Genomic DNA, 15424 nt, shown 5'->3' on the forward strand with positions numbered 1-15424 from the left:
TCCATCAACTTCCATCAGGCTTTGGTTGAGGACTGCTCGTAGGGATTTTAACTCCCTGGCACATCTGGCCTGCCCTGTAAGTGGGCTGAGTGAGCACCAACAGCAGGAGAAATCTTTCAGGCAAAGAGACCCTGGTGCTTCCAATAAGAAGGGTTTGGGTGAACATGAAAAGAAAAAGTGAGTGCTAAAAGGATACAGGTGAGACACCAGTAAGTTTGGCAACAATCACCAAGTTCTGTCAATTCTGAAAGTGAGAATAAGAGTGAAGGAAACAATGAGGATGGCTCCAAACTTTCTACCTTAGAGGCAGGGTGGGTAGTGAAAGCAATACAGAAATAGGCAGTCAATACAGAAATAGGAGAAAGAACAGCTTTGGGGAGAAGATAAGTTGGACACAGAAGGCTCCCCTAAGAAAGCGATGCTCGAGCTAAAATCCAAGCAATTTGTAGGAGGGCTCCAGGCAGTAAGCATTATCATCATACCCATTTTACAGATGGGAAAGAATGCAGTGAGGAGAACTGGAATGACAATTAGGAGACCAAAGTTCTAGGCCTGAATGCTCTTCACTTTCTGTGTAATCTAGTATAAGTCGTATCTTGGGACCTTGGTTGCCCAAATTTTCAAATGAGGGGCTACAAGCTCCCTTTCAGCTATAAAGCTATTCCACTGAGTTGTATAGAGTTGGCTTCCAGAGAACCACATAAGTCACATCTGTAGTAGAGGTTCGTTACTTTGGCGCTGTCATCTAGTGGAAACCTCACTCCATGTTTGACGGATCTGTCACAGTGTGAGATCACACTCCACTAGGAAGCCCAGGTGGCCCTCCCTGGCTCTCCTGACTCCCAAGAGGTAGAACAGGCACAGAACCTAAGCCAATCAGATGCTCTTCCCAGGACCAAAGTCAGGAGTGGCACAAAGAAACTGACAGCTTAGAATTCATGCCACTAGCAGCTGCTCGGTGGCCAGTGGTGACAATGGCAGTGTTCCATTCAAACCCTACCTGTGGAAAATCTCAGCTGGGGCCGCCTATCTTCTTGCCTGCTTCTCGAAACTTCACATCGGTTCTTTCGCTATCAGACAGCTTGCCAATAAATTCCTTTTTGCCAAGCTGAACCAGAGATGATTTCTCAGAGATTACTTGCAATCCAGAAACACGACTAGTACACTACCATTTATTAAAAAGCTGCTGTGTACCAGACACCTTAAATGAACTTTAAAGAAATCTCATAAGATTGCAAGATAGGTATCATCAATCCGGTTTTTAAGTAAAGGAAACAGGCTCAGAGAGCCTGTTTTCAAACATCTTCTGGGCGGGAAGATGTTTGAAAAGTCCCCTAATCTCCACATTTACCGGAGGTGTGGTTCCCACCTCGAGGCTCTTTCCTTAAGCTCTCCCCACCTGGGGAAGACAATACCCTCAAAACCCAGTTTTCCACAGCTTGGAATTTGTTCCCTGGATGAAGGTTGACTGGGGGAGAACTCAGACACAAGCCCTAGGGTGTTTGCACAGGCACAGGCCATCTAATTTCCAAGCAGGGACAGGACATTGGCAAAGGCCGAGGTTGCCCCAGGGACCCGAGTGGGGCTTAAAGAAATGCTGCCGCCTTGTGGCCGCTTCCCGTAACAACAACCTGAAACGCGGTGCCCCGGGGCACTGCAATTCACAGGGCCTGCGAGGCTGTAAAGGACACCTGCCCTCGCTAAATATCTTGGGGTAAGTTTTGGAAAAGGATGTGAAAACAAGGCAGACTTGCAGGAAACGCATATCATCAGGTATGAGTTACCGGCACGTTAAAGCACATCAAAAGCTGCTAATAGCACCAGTGCCTGGGTTGGAGAAAAGGGGGCTCGGGTTTTCACCTGATGTATTATGGAAAACACCGAAGGCCGTTTTCGGCCAATCAAATATTCTAGTAATACAAATCAACTCGATAGAGAGGTAGCATCTCTCACCATTCAGAATGACCATCATCACCAACTGTAACAGCAAGAAATGCTGGAGGGGGTGTGGGAAAAAACGCCAACCCTGCCCAGCTGACGGTGGGAAGGTAAATTGCTAACAGCCACTCTGGAGAACAGTTTGGAGCTCCCTAAACATCTAAAATCTAGAGCTCCATTCTGGGGCGTGCATCCAGAGAAAGCCAGTAATCGACGGACTCACGACCCCGACTTTCGTGCAGGCCTCTTTTCAAGAGCGTAGACTTGCAAGCAAACCGATTGTCTTGGGAAAGAAGAATGGATAAAGAAGTTGCGCTACATGTGAACAACGGAATATTACTCAGCCATGAAATGAAGGAAGTGAGCCCTTTTGCAGCACTAGGATGGACCTAGGTAGAGTCGTAGTGGACGACAAACGTCAAAGAAAGGGAAATACCATACGTTTTCACTTACAGGAAAAACGTAAAAATGAATCCATAGGAACCAACTTCCATAACAGCAACTCAGTCACGGATTTAGAAAGCAAACTTATGGCTACCACAGTGGAAAGTCAGCGGGAGAGGCATCAACGTGCAGTTTGAAATGGGCATACCTATCCTTACATACAGAAAATCATTAATGAACAAGTACCTGCTCTTAGCACACAGAACTTGACTCAGCACGCTGTAATAGATGCAAAAGAATATGGAAGCTTGGGAGTAATCCACCCGAAAACACAGAAACTTCTCTGCATGAGGGAAGCCAATTCGAGTTCACCAGAAAGGAAAACAATAGTGCAGGTCTGCTATATCCCATTATGAGAATCAAAAATGAAAGGGGGGGGGTGGGAATTATTACTGAATTCGTTCAGCGGCGGAGACCCAACCAGGTGTCACATCCCTGCAGCCAGAGCAGGCTTGGGTGTCAAGGCTGGACATTCACGGTGCTGAGGGACCTGGTGAGCATGTGCACCTAATGCAGCCCCACTGGAGGTGTGCTGCCTGATCCCCACTCCGGGTGCCGAAATCTTCAGGGGCAGGGGACCCAACCTACGGCTAAACATGCCTGGGACGCCCAAAGGATGGTGGAACCTCTGGGCGGGAAGATGTTTGAAACGTCACCTAATCTCCACTTTTCCTGATGGTGTGATTCCCACCTGCAGCCTCTTTCCTTAAGGTCTCCCCACCGGGGGAAGACAACACCCACATATCCCGTTTGGCACGGCTTAGAATTTGTCCGCCGCGTGAAGGTTAAGCGGGAGAGGACTCAGACACAAGCCCTAGGGTGTTTGCACAGGCACAGGCCATCTAATTTCCAAGCAGGAAGAGGACTTCCCCAGAGGGCCTGGTTGCCCCAGGTACACGAGTGGGCCTTAAAGAAATGCTGCCGCCTTGTGGCCGCTTCCCGTAACAACAACCTGAAAACCGGGGCCCAGGGGCACTTCAATTCACAGGGCCTGCAGGGCCGTAAATGACACCTGCCCTCGCTAAATAACTTGGGGTCAGTTTTGGAAAAGTATGTGAAAACAAGGCAAAATTGCAGGAAACGCATATCATCAGGTATGCGTTACTGACACGGTAAAGCACCTAAAAAGCTGCCACTAGCGCTGTGCCTGGGTTGGACAAAAGGGCTTTCGGCTTTTTCCGGGATGTATTATGGAAAACACCGAAGTCCCATTTTGGCCAATCAAATATTCTAGTAATACAAATCAACTCGATAGAGAGGTAGCATCTCTCACCATTCAGAATGACCATCATCACCAACTGTAACAGCAAGAAATGCTGGAGGGGGTGTGGGAAAAAAAGCCAACCCTGCCCAGCTGACGGTGGGAAGGTAAATTGCTAACAGCCACTCTGGAGAACAGTTTGGAGCTCCCTAAACAACTAAAATCTAGAGCTCCACTCTGGGGCGTACATCCTGGGAAAGCCAGTAATCGAAGGACACAGGCACCCCGATTTTAGTGCAGCCCTCTTTTCAAGAGCATAGACTTGCAAGCAAACTGACTGTCCTAGAAAGGAACAATGGATAAAGAGCTTGCGGTACATATGAAGCATGGAATAGTGCTCAACCATGAAATGAAGGAAATGAGTCCATTTGCAACACTCGGATGGACCTAGGAAGAAGCATACTGGATGACAAACGTCAGAGAAAGCGAAATATCATATGATATCACTTACAGGCACAATCTAAAAATTGATACAAAAGAACCAACTTCCATAACAGAAAAACAGTCACAGATTGAGAACGCAAACTGACGGCTACCAGAGGGGAAAGTCAGCGGAAGAGGCATCAACCTGCAGTTTGAAATTGGAACACCTACCCTTACATGCAGAGAATGATGGACAAATAAGGAGCTGCTTTTAGCACATAGAACTTGACTCAACACACTGTCGTAGATGAAAAACTATATGTAAGATTGGTAGCAATCCACACAAAAATACAGAAATGTCTGTGCATAAAGGAAGCAAATACGAGTTCACCAGAAAGGAACACAGCATTGCAAATCTGCTCTGTCCCATTATGTAAATAAAAAACAAAAGGGGGTGGGTGGGTGGGGGGTGGGAATTGTTACTAACTTTGTTCAGCGGCGGAGGCCCAACCAGGTGTCACATCCCTGCAGCGCGAGCCGGCTTGGATCTCAAGGCTGGGCTTTCGGGGGCCTGAGGGACCTGGTGAGGATGTTCACCTAATGCAGCCCCACTGGAGATGTGCTGCCTGATCCCCACTCCAGGTGCCGGAGTCTCCAGGGGCTGGGGAACCAACGTACAAGTAAACATGCCTGGGACACCCAAAGGATGGTAGACCCTCTGGGCGGGAAGATGTTTGAGAAGTCCCCTAATCTCCACATTTACCGGAGGTGTGGTGCCCACCTCGAGGCTCTTTCCTTAAGCTCTCCCCACCTGGGGAAGACAATACCCTCAAAACCCAGTTTTCCACAGCTTGGAATTTGTTCCCTGGATGAAGGTTGACTGGGGGAGAACTCAGACACAAGCCCTAGGGTGTTTGCACAGGCACAGGCCATCTAATTTCCAAGCAGGGACAGGACATTGGCAAAGGCCGAGGTTGCCCCAGGGACCCGAGTGGGGCTTAAAGAAATGCTGCCGCCTTGTGGCCGCTTCCCGTAACAACAACCGGAAAAGCGGTGCCCCGGGGCACTGCAATTCACAGGGCCTGCGAGGCTGTAAAGGACACCTGCCCTCGCTAAATATCTTGGGGTAAGTTTTGGAAAAGGATGTGAAAACAAGGCAGACTTGCAGGAAACGCATATCATCAGGTATGAGTTACCGGCACGTTAAAGCACATCAAAAGCTGCTAATAGCACCAGTGCCTGGGTTGGAGAAAAGGGGGCTCGGGTTTTCACCTGATGTATTATGGAAAACACCGAAGGCCGTTTTCGGCCAATCAAATATTCTAGTAATACAAATCAACTCGATAGAGAGGTAGCATCTCTCACCATTCAGAATGACCATCATCACCAACTGTAACAGCAAGAAATGCTGGAGGGGGTGTGGGAAAAAACGCCAACCCTGCCCAGCTGACGGTGGGAAGGTAAATTGCTAACAGCCACTCTGGAGAACAGTTTGGAGCTTCCTAAACATCTAAAATCTAGGGCTACAGAGGATCCGGAAATGCCACTCTGGGGCAGATACCCCGGGAAAGCCAGTAATCGAAGGACACATGCACCCCGATATTTAGTGCGCCCTCTTTTCAAGAGCGTAGACTTGCAAGCAAACTGATTGTCCTGGGAAAGAGGAATGGATAAAGAAGTAGCGGTACATATGAACAACGGAATATTACTCAACCATGAAACGAAGGAAGTGAGGCCATTTGCAGCACTAGGATGGACTAGGTAGAGTCATAGTGGAGGACAAACGTCACAGAAAGGGAACTACCATACGCTTTCACTTATAGGAACAATCTAAAAATTAATACATATGAACCAACTTCCATAACAGAAACAAAGTCAAAGATTTGGAAAGCAAACGTATGGCTACCAGTGGGGAGAGTCAGCGGGAGAGGCATCAATCTGCACTTTGAGATTGGCACATACCCTTACGTACAGAAAATGATTAATGAATAAAGACCTACTTTTAGCACGTAGAACTTGACCCAACACACTGTAACAGATGAAAAGGAAAATGTAAGCTTCGTAGTAATCCGCACAAAAATACAGAAATGTCTCCGCATAAGGGAAGCAAATACGAGTTCACCAGAAAGGAACACAGCATTGCAAATCTGCTCTATCCCATTATGAAAATAAAAAACAAAAGGGGGTGGGGGTGGGAATTGTCACTCAATTCATTCAGCGGCGGAGACCCAACCAGGTGTCACATCCCTGCAGCCAGAGCAGGCTTGGGTGTCAAGGCTGGACATTCACGGTGCTGAGGGACCTGGTGAGCATGTGCACCTAATGCAGCCCCATTGGAGGTGTGCTGCCTGATCCCCACTCCGGGTGCCGAATCTCCAGGGTAGGGGACCCAACCTACAGGTAAACATGCCTGGGACGCCCAAAGGATGGTAGAACCTCTGGGCGGGAAGATGTTTGAAACGTCACCTAATCTCCACTTTTCCTGATGGTGTGATTCCCACCTGCAGCCTCTTTCCTTAAGGTCTCCCCACCGGGGGAAGACAACACCCACATATCCCGTTTGGCACGGCTTAGAATTTGTCCGCTGCGTGAAGGTTAAGCGGGAGAGGACTCAGACACAAGCCCTAGGGTGTTTGCACAGGCACAGGCCATCTAATTTCCAAGCAGGAAGAGGACTTCCCCAGAGGGCCTGGTTGCCCCAGGTACACGAGTGGGCCTTAAAGAAATGCTGCCGCCTTGTGGCCGCTTCCCGTAACAACAACCTGAAAACCGGGGCCCAGGGGCACTTCAATTCACAGGGCCTGCAGGGCCGTAAATGACACCTGCCCTCGCTAAATAACTTGGGGTCAGTTTTGGAAAAGTATGTGAAAACAAGGCAAAATTGCAGGAAACGCATATCATCAGGTATGCGTTACTGACACGGTAAAGCACCTAAAAAGCTGCCACTAGCGCTGTGCCTGGGTTGGACAAAAGGGCTTTCGGCTTTTTCCGGGATGTATTATGGAAAACACCGAAGTCCCATTTTGGCCAATCAAATATTCTAGTAATACAAATCAACTCGATAGAGAGGTAGCATCTCTTACCATTCAGAATGACCATCATCACCAACTGTAACAGCAAGAAATGCTGGAGGGGGTGTGGGAAAAAACGCCAACCCTGCCCAGCTGACGGTGGGAAGGTAAATTGCTAACAGCCACTCTGGAGAACAGTTTGGAGCTCCCTAAACATCTAAAATCTAGAGCTCCATTCTGGGGCGTGCATCCAGAGAAAGCCAGTAATCGACGGACTCACGACCCCGACTTTCGTGCAGGCCTCTTTTCAAGAGCGTAGACTTGCAAGCAAACCGATTGTCTTGGGAAAGAAGAATGGATAAAGAAGTTGCGCTACATGTGAACAACGGAATATTACTTAGCCATGAAATGAAGGAAGTGAGCCCTTTTGCAGCACTAGGATGGACCTAGGTAGAGTCATAGTGGACGACAAACGTCAAAGAAAGGGAAATACCATACGTTTTCACTTACAGGAAAAACGTAAAAATGAATCCATAGGAACCAACTTCCATAACAGCAACTCAGTCACGGATTTAGAAAGCAAACTTATGGCTACCACAGTGGAAAGTCAGCGGGAGAGGCATCAACGTGCAGTTTGAAATGGGCATACCTATCCTTACATACAGAAAATCATTAATGAACAAGTACCTGCTCTTAGCACACAGAACTTGACTCAGCACGCTGTAATAGATGCAAAAGAATATGGAAGCTTGGGAGTAATCCACCCGAAAACACAGAAACTTCTCTGCATGAGGGAAGCCAATTCGAGTTCACCAGAAAGGAAAACAATAGTGCAGATCTGCTATATCCCATTATGAGAATCAAAAATGAAAGGGGGGTGGGGTGGGAATTATTACTGAACTCGTTCAGCGGCGGAGACCCAACCAGGTGTCACATCCCTGCAGCCAGAGCAGGCTTGGGTGTCAAGGCTGGACATTCACGGTGCTGAGGGACCTGGTGAGCATGTGCACCTAATGCAGCCCCATTGGAGGTGTGCTGCCTGATCCCCACTCCGGGTGCCGAAATCTTCAGGGGCAGGGGACCCAACCTACGACTAAACATGCCTGGGACGCCCAAAGGATGGTGGAACCTCTGGGCGGGAAGATGTTTGAAACGTCACCTAATCTCCACATTTCCTGATGCTGTGATTCCCACCTGCAGCCTCTTTCCTTAAGGTCTCCCCACCGGGGGAAGACAACACCCACATATCCCGTTTGGCACGGCTTAGAATTTGTCCGCTGCGTGAAGGTTAAGCGGGAGAGGACTCAGACACAAGCCCTAGGGTGTTTGCACAGGCACAGGCCATCTAATTTCCAAGCAGGGACAGGACATTGGCAAAGGCCGAGGTTGCCCCAGGGACCCGAGTGGGGCTTAAAGAAATGCTGCCGCCTTGTGGCCGCTTCCCGTAACAACAACCGGAAAAGCGGTGCCCCGGGGCACTGCAATTCACAGGGCCTGCGAGGCTGTAAAGGACCCCTGCCCTCGCTAAATATCTTGGGGTAAGTTTTGGAAAAGGATGTGAAAACAAGGCAGACTTGCAGGAAACGCATATCATCAGGTATGAGTTACCGGCACGTTAAAGCACATCAAAAGCTGCTAATAGCACCAGTGCCTGGGTTGGAGAAAAGGGGGCTCGGGTTTTCACCTGATGTATTATGGAAAACACCGAAGGCCGTTTTCGGCCAATCAAATATTCTAGTAATACAAATCAACTCGATAGAGAGGTAGCATCTCTCACCATTCAGAATGACCATCATCACCAACTGTAACAGCAAGAAATGCTGGAGGGGGTGTGGGAAAAAACGCCAACCCTGCCCAGCTGACGGTGGGAAGGTAAATTGCTAACAGCCACTCTGGAGAACAGTTTGGAGCTCCCTAAACATCTAAAATCTAGAGCTCCATTCTGGGGCGTGCATCCAGAGAAAGCCAGTAATCGACGGACTCACGACCCCGACTTTCGTGCAGGCCTCTTTTCAAGAGCGTAGACTTGCAAGCAAACCGATTGTCTTGGGAAAGAAGAATGGATAAAGAAGTTGCGCTACATGTGAACAACGGAATATTACTTAGCCATGAAATGAAGGAAGTGAGCCCTTTTGCAGCACTAGGATGGACCTAGGTAGAGTCGTAGTGGACGACAAACGTCAAAGAAAGGGAAATACCATACGTTTTCACTTACAGGAAAAACGTAAAAATGAATCCATAGGAACCAACTTCCATAACAGCAACTCAGTCACGGATTTAGAAAGCAAACTTATGGCTACCACAGTGGAAAGTCAGCGGGAGAGGCATCAACGTGCAGTTTGAAATGGGCATACCTATCCTTACATACAGAAAATCATTAATGAACAAGTACCTGCTCTTAGCACACAGAACTTGACTCAGCACGCTGTAATAGATGCAAAAGAATATGGAAGCTTGGGAGTAATCCACCCGAAAACACAGAAACTTCTCTGCATGAGGGAAGCCAATTCGAGTTCACCAGAAAGGAAAACAATAGTGCAGATCTGCTATATCCCATTATGAGAATCAAAAATGAAAGGGGGGTGGGGTGGGAATTATTACTGAACTCGTTCAGCGGCGGAGACCCAACCAGGTGTCACATCCCTGCAGCCAGAGCAGGCTTGGGTGTCAAGGCTGGACATTCACGGTGCTGAGGGGCCTGGTGAGCATGTGCACCTAATGCAGCCCCATTGGAGGTGTGCTGCCTGATCCCCACTCCGGGTGCCGAAATCTTCAGGGGCAGGGGACCCAACCTACGGCTAAACATGCCTGGGACGCCCAAAGGATGGTGGAACCTCTGGGCGGGAAGATGTTTGAAACGTCACCTAATCTCCACATTTCCTGATGCTGTGATTCCCACCTGCAGCCTCTTTCCTTAAGGTCTCCCCACCGGGGGAAGACAACACCCACATATCCCGTTTGGCACGGCTTAGAATTTGTCCGCTGCGTGAAGGTTAAGCGGGAGAGGACTCAGACACAAGCCCTAGGGTGTTTGCACAGGCACAGGCCATCTAATTTCCAAGCAGGAAGAGGACTTCCCCAAAGGTCCTGGTTGCCCCAGGTACACGAGTGGGGCTTAAAGAAATCCTGCCGCCTTGTGGCCGCTTCCCGTAACAACAACCTGAAAACCGGCCTTCAGGGACAATGCAAATTACATGGCGTGCAGCGTTGTAAATGACACCTGACCTCGCTCAATGTCTTGGGGCAGGTGATCGGAAAAACACGTGAAAACAAGGCGGAACTGCAGCAAATGCATTACAACAGGTATGTTTTCCTGGCACATTAAAGCACGTAAAAAGCGGCTAAATCGCACCAGTGACCCGGTTGGACCAAGGGGGCGTTCGGATTTTTCCGTGGTGTATTGCGGAAAACACCGAAGGCCCTTTTTGGGAATCGAATATTCCGGCAATGCAAATCAACTCGACAGAGAGGAGTCATCTCTCAGCATTCAGAATGACCTTCATCACCAAGTCTAACAAAAAGAAATGCTGGAGGAGGCGTGGAAAAAAGCTAACCCTGCCCAGCTGATGGTGGGAAGGTAAACTGCTAACAGCCACTCTGGAGAACAGTTTGGAGCTTCCTAAACATCTAAAATCTAGGGCTACAGAGGATCCGGAAATGCCACTCTGGGGCAGATACCCCGGGAAAGCCAGTAATCGAAGGACACATGCACCCCGATATTTAGTGCGCCCTCTTTTCAAGAGCGTAGACTTGCAAGCAAACTGATTGTCCTGGGAAAGAGGAATGGATAAAGAAGTAGCGGTACATATGAACAACGGAATATTACTCAACCATGAAACGAAGGAAGTGAGGCCATTTGCAGCACTAGGATGGACCTAGGTAGAGTCATAGTGGAGGACAAACGTCACAGAAAGGGAACTACCATACGCTTTCACTTATAGGAACAATCTAAAAATTAATACATATGAACCAACTTCCATAACAGAAACAAAGTCAAAGATTTGGAAAGCAAACGTATGGCTACCAGTGGGGAGAGTCAGCGGGAGAGGCATCAATCTGCACTTTGAGATTGGCACATACCCTTACGTACAGAAAATGACTAATGAATAAAGACCTACTTTTAGCACGTAGAACTTGACCCAACACACTGTAACAGATGAAAAGGAAAATGTAAGCTTCGTAGTAATCCGCACAAAAATACAGAAATGTCTCCGCATAAGGGAAGCAAATACGAGTTCACCAGAAAGGAACACAGCATTGCAAATCTGCTCTATCCCATTATGAAAATAAAAAACAAAAGGGGGTGGGGGTGGGAATTGTCACTCAATTCATTCAGCGGCGGAGACCCAACCAGGTGTCACATCCCTGCAGCCAGAGCAGGCTTGGGTGTCAAGGCTGGACATTCACGGTGCTGAGGGACCTGGTGAGCATGTGCACCTAATGCAGCCCCATTGGAGGTGTGCTGCCTGATCCCCACTCCGGGTGCCGAATCTCCAGGGTAGGGGACCCAACCTACAGGTAAACATGCCTGGGACGCCCAAAGGATGGTGGAACCTCTGGGCGGGAAGATGTTTGAGAAGTCCCCTAATCTCCACTTTTCCTGATGGTGTGATTCCCACCTGCAGCCTCTTTCCTTAAGGTCTCCCCACCGGGGGAAGACAACACCCACATATCCCGTTTGGCACGGCTTAGAATTTGTCCGCTGCGTGAAGGTTAAGCGGGAGAGGACTCAGACACAAGCCCTAGGGTGTTTGCACAGGCACAGGCCATCTAATTTCCAAGCAGGGACAGGACATTGGCAAAGGCCGAGGTTGCCCCAGGGACCCGAGTGGGGCTTAAAGAAATGCTGCCGCCTTGTGGCCGCTTCCCGTAACAACAACCGGAAAAGCGGTGCCCCGGGGCACTGCAATTCACAGGGCCTGCGAGGCTGTAAAGGACCCCTGCCCTCGCTAAATATCTTGGGGTAAGTTTTGGAAAAGGATGTGAAAACAAGGCAGACTTGCAGGAAACGCATATCATCAGGTATGAGTTACCGGCACGTTAAAGCACATCAAAAGCTGCTAATAGCACCAGTGCCTGGGTTGGAGAAAAGGGGGCTCGGGTTTTCACCTGATGTATTATGGAAAACACCGAAGGCCGTTTTCGGCCAATCAAATATTCTAGTAATACAAATCAACTCGATAGAGAGGTAGCATCTCTCACCATTCAGAATGACCATCATCACCAACTGTAACAGCAAGAAATGCTGGAGGGGGTGTGGGAAAAAACGCCAACCCTGCCCAGCTGACGGTGGGAAGGTAAATTGCTAACAGCCACTCTGGAGAACAGTTTGGAGCTCCCTAAACATCTAAAATCTAGAGCTCCATTCTGGGGCGTGCATCCAGAGAAAGCCAGTAATCGACGGACTCACGACCCCGACTTTCGTGCAGGCCTCTTTTCAAGAGCGTAGACTTGCAAGCAAACCGATTGTCTTGGGAAAGAAGAATGGATAAAGAAGTTGCGCTACATGTGAACAACGGAATATTACTCAGCCATGAAATGAAGGAAGTGAGCCCTTTTGCAGCACTAGGATGGACCTAGGTAGAGTCGTAGTGGACGACAAACGTCAAAGAAAGGGAAATACCATACGTTTTCACTTACAGGAAAAACGTAAAAATGAATCCATAGGAACCAACTTCCATAACAGCAACTCAGTCACGGATTTAGAAAGCAAACTTATGGCTACCACAGTGGAAAGTCAGCGGGAGAGGCATCAACGTGCAGTTTGAAATGGGCATACCTATCCTTACATACAGAAAATCATTAATGAACAAGTACCTGCTCTTAGCACACAGAACTTGACTCAGCACGCTGTAATAGAAGCAAAAGAATATGGAAGCTTGGGAGTAATCCACCCGAAAACACAGAAACTTCTCTGCATGAGGGAAGCCAATTCGAGTTCACCAGAAAGGAAAACAATAGTGCAGATCTGCTATATCCCATTATGAGAATCAAAAATGAAAGGGGGGTGGGGTGGGAATTATTACTGAACTCGTTCAGCGGCGGAGACCCAACCAGGTGTCACATCCCTGCAGCCAGAGCAGGCTTGGGTGTCAAGGCTGGACATTCACGGTGCTGAGGGACCTGGTGAGCATGTGCACCTAATGCAGCCCCATTGGAGGTGTGCTGCCTGATCCCCACTCCGGGTGCCGAAATCTTCAGGGGCAGGGGACCCAACCTACGGCTAAACATGCCTGGGACGCCCAAAGGATGGTGGAACCTCTGGGCGGGAAGATGTTTGAAACGTCACCTAATCTCCACATTTCCTGATGCTGTGATTCCCACCTGCAGCCTCTTTCCTTAAGGTCTCCCCACCGGGGGAAGACAACACCCACATATCCCGTTTGGCACGGCTTAGAATTTGTCCGCTGCGTGAAGGTTAAGCGGGAGAGGACTCAGACACAAGCCCTAGGGTGTTTGCACAGGCACAGGCCATCTAATTTCCAAGCAGGAAGAGGACTTCCCCAAAGGTCCTGGTTGCCCCAGGTACACGAGTGGGGCTTAAAGAAATCCTGCCGCCTTGTGGCCGCTTCCCGTAACAACAACCTGAAAACCGGCCTTCAGGGACAATGCAAATTACATGGCGTGCAGCGTTGTAAATGACACCTGACCTCGCTCAATGTCTTGGGGCAGGTGATCGGAAAAACACGTGAAAACAAGGCGGAACTGCAGCAAATGCATTACAACAGGTATGTTTTCCTGGCACATTAAAGCACGTAAAAAGCGGCTAAATCGCACCAGTGACCCGGTTGGACCAAGGGGGCGTTCGGATTTTTCCGTGGTGTATTGCGGAAAACACCGAAGGCCCTTTTTGGGAATCGAATATTCCGGCAATGCAAATCAACTCGACAGAGAGGAGTCATCTCTCAGCATTCAGAATGACCTTCATCACCAAGTCTAACAAAAAGAAATGCTGGAGGAGGCGTGGAAAAAAGCTAACCCTGCCCAGCTGATGGTGGGAAGGTAAACTGCTAACAGCCACTCTGGAGAACAGTTTGGAGCTTCCTAAACATCTAAAATCTAGGGCTACAGAGGATCCGGAAATGCCACTCTGGGGCAGATACCCCGGGCAAGCCAGTAATCGAAGGACACATGCACCCCGATATTTAGTGCGCCCTCTTTTCAAGAGCGTAGACTTGCAAGCAAACTGATTGTCCTGGGAAAGAGGAATGGATAAAGAAGTAGCGGTACATATGAACAACGGAATATTACTCAACCATGAAACGAAGGAAGTGAGGCCATTTGCAGCACTAGGATGGACCTAGGTAGAGTCATAGTGGAGGACAAACGTCACAGAAAGGGAACTACCATACGCTTTCACTTATAGGAACAATCTAAAAATTAATACATATGAACCAACTTCCATAACAGAAACAAAGTCAAAGATTTGGAAAGCAAACGTATGGCTACCAGTGGGGAGAGTCAGCGGGAGAGGCATCAATCTGCACTTTGAGATTGGCACATACCCTTACGTACAGAAAATGACTAATGAATAAAGACCTACTTTTAGCACGTAGAACTTGACCCAACACACTGTAACAGATGAAAAGGAAAATGTAAGCTTCGTAGTAATCCGCACAAAAATACAGAAATGTCTCCGCATAAGGGAAGCAAATACGAGTTCACCAGAAAGGAACACAGCATTGCAAATCTGCTCTATCCCATTATGAAAATAAAAAACAAAAGGGGGTGCGGGTGGGAATTGTCACTCAATTCATTCAGCGGCGGAGACCCAACCAGGTGTCACATCCCTGCAGCCAGAGCAGGCTTGGGTGTCAAGGCTGGACATTCACGGTGCTGAGGGGCCTGGTGAGCATGTGCACCTAATGCAGCCCCATTGGAGGTGTGCTGCCTGATCCCCACTCCGGGTGCCGAATCTCCAGGGTAGGGGACCCAACCTACAGGTAAACATGCCTGGGACGCCCAAAGGATGGTGGAACCTCTGGGCGGGAAGATGTTTGAAACGTCACCTAATCTCCACTTTTCCTGATGGTGTGATTCCCACCTGCAGCCTCTTTCCTTAAGGTCTCCCCACCGGGGGAAGACAACACCCACATATCCCGTTTGGCACGGCTTAGAATTTGTCCGCTGCGTGAAGGTTAAGCGGGAGAGGACTCAGACACAAGCCCTAGGGTGTTTGCACAGGCACAGGCCATCTAATTTCCAAGCAGGGACAGGACATTGGCAAAGGCCGAGGTTGCCCCAGGGACCCGAGTGGGGCTTAAAGAAATGCTGCCGCCTTGTGGCCGCTTCCCGTAACAACAACCTGAAAAGCGGTGCCCCGGGGCACTGCAATTCACAGGGCCTGCGAGGCTGTAAAGGACACCTGCCCTCGCTAAATATCTTGGGGTAAGTTCTGGAAAAGGAT

Source organism: Stenella coeruleoalba (assembly GCF_951394435.1).
Source record: "Stenella coeruleoalba genome assembly, chromosome: 9".
Taxonomy (NCBI): domain Eukaryota; kingdom Metazoa; phylum Chordata; class Mammalia; order Artiodactyla; family Delphinidae; genus Stenella; species Stenella coeruleoalba.